We start from the raw sequence: 9,157 nt of genomic DNA, 5'->3' as shown, positions 1-9,157 counted from the left end.
AAGTATCTTGCAAGTATTTAATATATATGTGATCCTTTACAAAAGTGCCAAACAGTTCATACTACTTTACTGATTCAGGCTTGTCTTAAAAATGTGAATGCATGTTTGTGAATACAAAATATCAGTGTGAAACCACTAGAAATTATAAGTACATTTAAGTATTCTATGGTTTGATAAATATTTAACATTATGAAATATATTCAATACTAATGATAGTAGTATGTGATTAAACTACATGACAGTCTGCATATCAACCATCCGTCGATAGCAGCAATTTAGCCTTCGGATATTTGATTAAGATCACGACACAGGGCTAACAATTCATAGTACATGAAAACGATCATGTATTTATAAAAAGTAAAATCACAAAAATACTAAACTCCGTGAAAAATTCAAAACGGAAAGTCCTCTAATCAAATGTCAAAATCAAGAGCGCTAACACATCAAATGAATGGACAATAACTGTAATAATCCTGACTTGGAACAGGCATTTGCTTATGTAAGCTATTGAAAGTTAAAATTATTTAATTACCGCCCCCGGTAGTACGAAAAAAAAAGGCCGAACCCACAACATTCCAAAACAAGTATATATTTTAGCCATATCTAGTTCACTTTATAACTAGTATATACTTTAGCCAGAACTAGCATGTGAACTTTCCATTTCTAAGTAGAAACATTCCAGCAGCATCTGCATACGGGGTATATATCTCCAAATTGATACGATATTCCCGTGCTTGCATTTCCTATCATGATTTTCTTGATAGAGGGTTGCTGCTCACAAGGAAGCTATTAAACCAAGAGTTCCAAATGGTGAAGTTGAAATCATCTCTTCGTAATTTTTTCGGACGCCATCACGAGTTGGTTGACCGTTAAGGAATAACTGTTTCACAAATGGTATCGGATATGTTCCTTACGTCGTAACTACAATCCCCTTCCCTTTCATGAATGTGACCTACCGAATTAGACTATTTACCAGATGTGTTATAACATGAGCAACATGACGGGTGCCACATGTGGAGCGAACTGCTTACCCTTTCGGAGCACCTCAGATCACCCCTAGTTTTTGGTGGTGTTCGTGTTGCTTATTCTTTAGTTTTCTATTTTGTGTCATGTGTACTTTTGTTTGTCTGTTTGTCTTTTTCATTTTTAGCAATGGCGTTGTCAGTTTTTTTTGTCGATTTATGAGTTTGACTGTACCTCTGGTATTGTTTGTCCCGCTTTCATATAGCCATAACAACCGTAACTAGTATATCAAAAGTTATTACGTTCTTTGGTTGCTCTTGATGTTTCAAAAACTTTTTATCGTTTTCGTAAAAAAATGATTTATTTCTTACGTGTAATAAGCCCGAGTGGTTCTTTTTTTTTAACTTATAAAACTCAATTTTCTGTTATTACATGTTAATCAATACGTTATATACTACTACTATTTTTTGTTGTTTGATATAGTTAGATAGAAATATCAAAAGTACATGATACCTCTATTTTCATTTTAGTATACTTTAATATTTCTTAAAGTATTCAATTTTGTCAAAATTGCTGTAATCTTATCAACCATCGAGGTGACCTCTGATAACTGCCGACGGTCATTTTACCCGATTTAAACATAAATATATATATAAAAAGAATGCGAAATCGAGCAATTTGATTTTCCTAGGTCGATTCGATTTCATATAATAATAACCGAACACGCCAAACAAAACAGAAAATACAAATTGAATGATATTCAAAGTTAAAACTGTCCATAGAGCTTATAAAATTTTTTTGTGTTCTAAATATTTTTATGCAAGATCTGTTATATTTTGTTTTGCTATATGATTATACATTATTTTAATGTTTAAAGCTTTTTTATTGAGTTTATAATTTATGTTGGGTTTTTTTTAACGAAATGTGGTTGATTTCATAAATATTATCCCAAAGAACATAAAAAATATATTAACAAAACTTGAAAAGTGGAATTCTGACAAAATTAAATGCTTGACTATATCAACCAACGAAACTATGTAAAAACAACTGTCATTTTCCTGATTTGGCAGATGGACTTTCCGAACAACATGGTTGGTTAAATCTGGTTTTATCGCTAAACTTGTGTGGCAGTTGTATATAGCTTTGTCATAAAGACAAATTTGTGTGAGCACTCCAAAACGAGATACTTGGTTAACGTGATGATAATTAAGATCCAGCAACCAAAATTGTTTAAACATACATCATAGATATACATTATAAATAAATAAAATAATCCAAGCTAACACACAATTAAGAAAGGAGGTATTATGGAGGCCATTAGTGGGTCCGGGAATTTCAAAATTAGAAAATGTATTCTACGCTTTCGAAAACTAGGTAAACTGTATCAATAAATTGACAGGTTAAATATAATTTGGATAGAAAACCTGTTATGCGAATATGACGCCATATATACATGTCGAAATGCAAGTATTTGTTCCGCCATAGTTTTCGTCAAAATATATACCATAAATACTCTTTTATACACATTAATATCTTTGTAAAATACATTTGGCCGTAAAATATTTTATAATAAATATTGCTAATATCTTAACACTAATTACAAAATCTTTAAATTTGACTATCTATGGCAGTTGTTATCGAATCGTCCGTTTCTATGTATTGTTGCAGTTAAATGTTTCTGTTGTCTGTTATTTTCCTCTTATAGTTGATGTGGTTCCCTCGGTTTTTGTTTGTAACCCGGATTTGATTGCGCTTAATCGATTTACTCATATTGAACACCGTTATACTATTGATAGGTATAGGAAGATGTGGTGTGAGTGCCAATGAGACAACTCTCCATACAAATAACAATTTAAAAAGTAAACCTTTATTTGGCAGTTTTGCTGTTTTGAACTATTAGTATGAAATTTGAAAGCGACTATTGCAGAATTTCATTAATGTATAATGAATACTTGAAGGATATTGTTTGAAAGATTTATAAAACTTTATGATTTTCAAATTCAAGAGGCCAAAAGGTGGCTTCTTTTTGCATTTACACAAAAACGATCAAATATGAAATGAATATGGAAACAGTAAAGTGCAAAAATAAACAAGATGTGATTAAATGATAGAAGTTCTGTGAGAAAAAAAAACACAGTTTTGAAGCCTGTATGTACACGAATTTTGATTAAACGTATAGTTTTCTACATAAGGAAATGCCTGTACCATTCGTTTGATGTGTTTGAGCTTTTGATTTTTCCATTTAATTAGGGACTTTCCGTTTTGAATTTTCCTCGGTGTTCAGTATTTTTGTTAATTTCCTTTTTTCATTACTAATATACAATAACAATAACAGTGCCAATTTTTTCTGCACCAGATGCGTATGTCCACAATAAATGTCTCTTCAGTGATATCATCGTGACGAGTTAGCCTTCTCGATGATGTTTGACGATACCTACATGTGACATTCGATTTGGAGAGTTATCTCCAGTCAACAGTGAATTCTTGAAAATTGATATAAAGTTGGAACAATTGACGTAAGAGAAATGAACCGAATAATATTATGGCTAATAACGAAACCTTATCTGATAAAAACAATCTTTGTATTACAATTGACGTAAATCGTATAATCACGTGATTTTCCAATATTTTCTTCAGATGATTTTGTCATTGTTCCATGAAATGTGTTGGTTTTTTTTTAAAACCAAAAGCATATTATGATTTCAATTGAATGAGGTAGAGAACATTAATGGGTTATAAGAAATCATAACCAAATAGACAAAAAAATCACGAAAAATACACAGGAAACTAAAGATTAGGCATTGAAAATCCCCCCCCCCCCAAAAAAAAAAAAGAATTAGATAAATCTAAAAACAAATGTGAGCACAGATATTCACGAAGGGTAAACAGAATCTGCTCTACTAGTGGTACGCTTGGTGAACATGCCAAACAATCGTTTCTAAGAAGTATTTGGTGATGAAACACATGAGGAAAAATGATATGATGACAATTTGAATATATCTTGGACGCCATGTACACAGATATTCCAATTTCAATAATGATCGACCAAATCAAGAATAGCATTTAAAAAACTGTCAAACGGGTGATTTTTTAACTTTTCATTTGTTTAAACTTTTTTGTACGTAGCAACCTGTATTTGGCAAATCTTTTAGGAATTTTGGTACTCAATGCTCTTCAACTTCGTACTTTAATTGGCCTTTTTAACTTTTTTGGATTCAAGCGTCACTGATAAGTTTTTTGTAGAAAAAACGCGCGTCTGGCGTAAAAACAAAATTTAATCCTGGTATCTGTGATGAGTTTAGTTACGAAGTAAATCATAACATGAAATACAAGTCCTGGAATATCGTATCTATTTCTAGTTTTACACTCTGTTAGGAATGTCGCAGCAAAGTAATGAAAAATTCACAAAAGTTTCAACAAAAAAATCAGCCATTTGTTTTCTGTGGAAAGAACTTTTTCTTGCAATCAAAGTGTGTTTTGTTATTTAAAAGTTTGTTTTTCCCGTTTTTAAACAAGATATTTGTTTCTGCAAAGATCATTTTTGTTTATGAAACACAATTAGACTTGTTCAATATTTTTTTCTTCAGAAAATATTAGTGTAAATTATGAAGATTTGGTATTTTAATTGATGATCTTGCATAGTTCCTACAGTACCCAGTTTCAGAGAAACTCTGCTTGGGTTTGAGTAAAATAGATGGTATTGTTTTATAAAATAGATGATAAATTTTGGTAAGAACTATTATGGAACATTTGATAATTTTAAAATCATCTATGGCTGATAAGACTTCAAAGTTTTATGAACATAAGCTAGTTTTTATCAATATACTAAAGACTTAGTATTACGGATTTGCTGATAGAAATTACAAATCAGCACCAATCATATAAAAAATAACTATAAGATACGTTCAGATAAGCCATTGTTTACAAATTAGACAAATTTTACCTTATCCCATTGGATGCAAAAAGAATTATGTAATCACAACATTTTTGGCTTATGAACTTAAAACCAATAGCATCTCTGTGGGCAGTACTAGCGTACCAAATATTGATGAGTAAACTAAGACCAGTTTGTACCACTGAGACCAGTATTCCTCTTCTGGTTATTGCTCACATTTATATTTAACAACAGGTTACATGACATACCATTGTTTGTATAATGTACTTTAACATTGATATCTTAGATATCGAACAACATAAATAAATTATAAAAAAGTATTTACTATCCTTTTTTCCTAGTATGTGTAATAAACATCTAATGGCTATTATGAGCTATCCTTGGAGAAATCGGGTTTAAATTCCCGGTAACTAGCATCCAATCAAAACTCGTTTGACCAGTTCCGGCTGCTTATGAAGAGACATGCATTACATAGCATGCGTCAATATAGTTTTGTTCCGGGTAACATGCATAACACCACACCATGACTACTGACATATAGCTTGAACTTTGCGCTTACAAATAGTTTTATTGAAGTGCATTATATTATGTCATGAATCGTTAAATAAAAAATGGAAAAACTGCTATAGTATCCGATTAGGATGGGCAGTTTTCAGTGAGGTGTGTATTGTAGCGCCGATTGGAAATATATTAAAAACCCAATTTATCTGACGTCACATTTGAAGTTTTACCCTATTACATATAATATTGCTTTAATTGAAGAAACGCGCGTCTGGCATATGATATCCAATGTTTTATCTTGGTATCTATATTAAGTTTATTTGATACAAAGAACAGAGAAGTTTGTAGGGTGACCATGACATCACTATTACAATCGAAAGACTATATCGAAAGACGATCAATGTTTATTACTAGTCAATAAAACTGATAGATTACAAAATGATTGATAACAGAAAGATGAGTGAAGTTTGTCACTGTATTTTCAAAAGCTAGTGAAGAATTCAAGATTCCCCCTTTTAACGCGAAAACTTACATTAAATGCAAGAAACTAAAAAAAAACAATATATCAGCTGCAATTACTTATCATTCTAACACGAAGGTCAAATGACGGCATCAAATTTGAGCGCGTGTTTCTTCGGTAAATATTATATATTGCAGTCTGTGGTCAATACTGCAGTCTGTGGTCAATACTGCAGTCTGTGGTCAATACTGCAGTCTGTGGTCAATACTACACAAACTTAACTAATAACATATGCTGTAATTTTATGAAAAGTTATACGCTTTCACAGTTTATCTACAATTATGCTGCGTTCACACGTAGTTCGAATTTGATTCACACTAGATAATTCGAATAAAAGTTTATTTCGCATTCGGAAGGTTTTACGTCGAACGCAAATTTTAATACGAATTGCATTGTGCGTCAAATTCGTTTCACTGTGCGAATGTCTTTCACTTTTAATTCGTATTATTATTTAATTTATTAGGACTTAATTCGAATTACAATTAAGAAAGTGTCCACATCACAGTTCATTTCGAATTCAAACGAATTAACTAATTCGAATTAACGAAAACGCATTTCTGATGCGAATTGGATAATGAGATTTTGCTAATTCGAAATTAAAAAAAGAAGAGTGTCTGATCGTGAGTAGCGAGTTCGATTCGCATCCAAATCGAATTAAATGTACGTGTTAACGATGCATTTGTGTCGCATCCAAATTATGTACTTTCTCAATGAAATTCTTTTATTTGTATTCTATATATAAATATCCTGCATGTTGAAATTCTAATAAACATTCTATAAGATAGACCTTTCTTCTATTCCAAAATCATTATTAGAAAAAAATTAGGAACGGTAGTTCTTGCAAAATTTCTCATAATATTTTATAAATTGTGAAAAATGTTTTGTACATGTAAAATAATTAAAATATCCAGATTTAGGCTGCTGCTCTTGAAGTTATTGTGTCAATTGGTTATAATTTAAAAGAACAACATTTTGACAGAACAATGGGTGTGAGAAATAACATTCAATTTAATGGTTGCGATATTCGTCAAGAATTTCCCAAGTGAATTATTTTAATTTGTATGAAAACATCTTTATAGATATGAATTAACTTTCGTTTTTGACTTGATAAGTTAGGTTGTTACTGCACATAAGTTATCGATCTCGTATAAAAAATATAAATAAAAAAGGTACTTCAAGGTATATTCAACTGACCTGCATTTCTTCTTTCAAATTGCAATATGTTTTCCATAATGTGCAGTGACAAGGATTGAAATGTGTTTCTGTCGCCATATCTTAAGTATTTTTGACCATCCATCTTTTGTCAGATTTTTTGGCAGTATATAAATAAAAGTATCTAAGTCGTATAATTATAAACGAAAATACATATGTTCCTTGTTCCATTTTACTAACGTCTTATTAATTTTCATTGTGCATGTCCCACGTCCACTCTGTCTTTTGTTGGATGTAGTTCTATTTGTATCCATCTAATGAGTTAAGCCTTTTTAAACTTATTTCTATATTTCGTTCTTATGTTGTACTGTTACACCAGTGGCTCATTAGGGATGGGTTGGGATCCCGCTAACAAGTTTCACACCGCCACATCTGTATACAGTAGGTGCTTTTCCAAAGTCAGGAGCCTGTAATTCAGTGGTTGTCGTTTGTTGATGTGTTACATATTTGTTTTTCGTTAATTTTTTGTACATAGATTAGACCGTTAGTTTTCTCGTTTAAATTGTTTCACATTTGTCATTTCGGGGCCTTTTATAGCTGACTATGCGTTATGGGCTTTGCACATGTTTAAGCCGTACGGTAACCAATAGTTGTTAATTTCTATGTCATTTGGTCTAGTGTGGAGAGTTGTCTCATTGGCAATCATACCACATCTTCTTTTTTATATGCGACACATATTTTGTTCACGTGTCAATTTGTGTAGGGGGTCGTGAAATGGTTACATTAAACTATATTTTCATCATTTAAAATCGAGAATAAAAATAGGGAATGTGTCAAAAAAGAAAACCAAACCAAAGAGCAATAAAGAGCAGAAAGCCACCGATTGGGTCTTCAATACAGGGAGAAAATCCTGCACCCGGAGGCTAGTTCATAACAAAACTGTGTAATAGTTCAGTAAAATGGACATCATACTAAATTCTAAAACATATAAACGAATTAAATTAAAAAAAAAAAAAAAAACTAGACTATACACCTCCTAGTAATAAATTATGCGATAGCAAAATCTATTTACTTCACACAATTTTTGATTGTTGTATTAAATAAAACAATCAGCTTTCCAATTGTGAACTTTCCATTTCTAGGTAGCAACACCTACATACGGTGTATATATATATTCCAATTGATACGATACTCCCGTGCTTGCATTTCCTATCATGATTTTCTTGATAGAGGGTAGTTGCTCACAAGGAAACTATTAAATCAAGAGTTCCAAATGGTGAAGTTGAAATCAGCTCTTCGTAAATTTTACGGACGCCATCACGAGTTGGTTGACCGTTATGGAATAACCGTTTCACAAATGATATCGGATGTTTTCCCTACGTCGTAACTAAAATCCCCTTCCCTTTCATAAATGTGACCTACCGAATGAGACTATTTACCGGATTTGTTATCTCATAAGCAACACGACGGGTGCCACATGTGGAGCAGGATCTGCTTACATTTCCGGAGCACCTCAGATCACCCCTAGTTTTTGGTGGAGTTCGTTTTGTTTATTCTTTAGTTTTCTATGTTGTGTCATGTGTACTATTGTTTGTCTGTTTGTCCTTTTCATTTTTAGCCATGGCGTTGTCAGTTTATTTTCGATTTATGAGTTTGACTGTCCCTCTGGTATCTTTCGTCCCTCTTTTAAGAAAGAAAAAAACCCTCAAACTTTAATTAGTTAGAGCTGAATCATGACAAGGATTAACTTGTACTTCATAAACAGATCATTGGTCAAGATAAGCCAGTGGCGGATCGGGGGGGGGGGGGGGGGGGGGGGGGGGATTGTTCCGGGTGTTGGAACTCCCTTTTAGATGATTATTTGAACATATGGTTGGAACCCCCCCCCCCCCTTATTCTGAGTTGGTACCCCCTTATAGAAATAACTTGATCCGCCCCTGACAAGCGAAAAAACTGTAATTGTGCCTCGGTGTTTCCAGATTTCTTTTAATATTCATACCAAGCTTTAGACATTTTTATTATTGAAGGCCATATGTAGACATTTAAGTTCCTTTCTGTATTTTTGGATTTTTGTCTTATTGACGTATGTCCATATAGTCTTTTATGATTTTTCTAAGGAATGCAAA

The sequence above is a fragment of the Mytilus edulis genome, chromosome 1 (assembly GCF_963676685.1).
Source record: "Mytilus edulis chromosome 1, xbMytEdul2.2, whole genome shotgun sequence".
NCBI lineage: Eukaryota > Metazoa > Mollusca > Bivalvia > Mytilida > Mytilidae > Mytilus > Mytilus edulis.
This window is presented reverse-complemented; position numbering follows the sequence as displayed.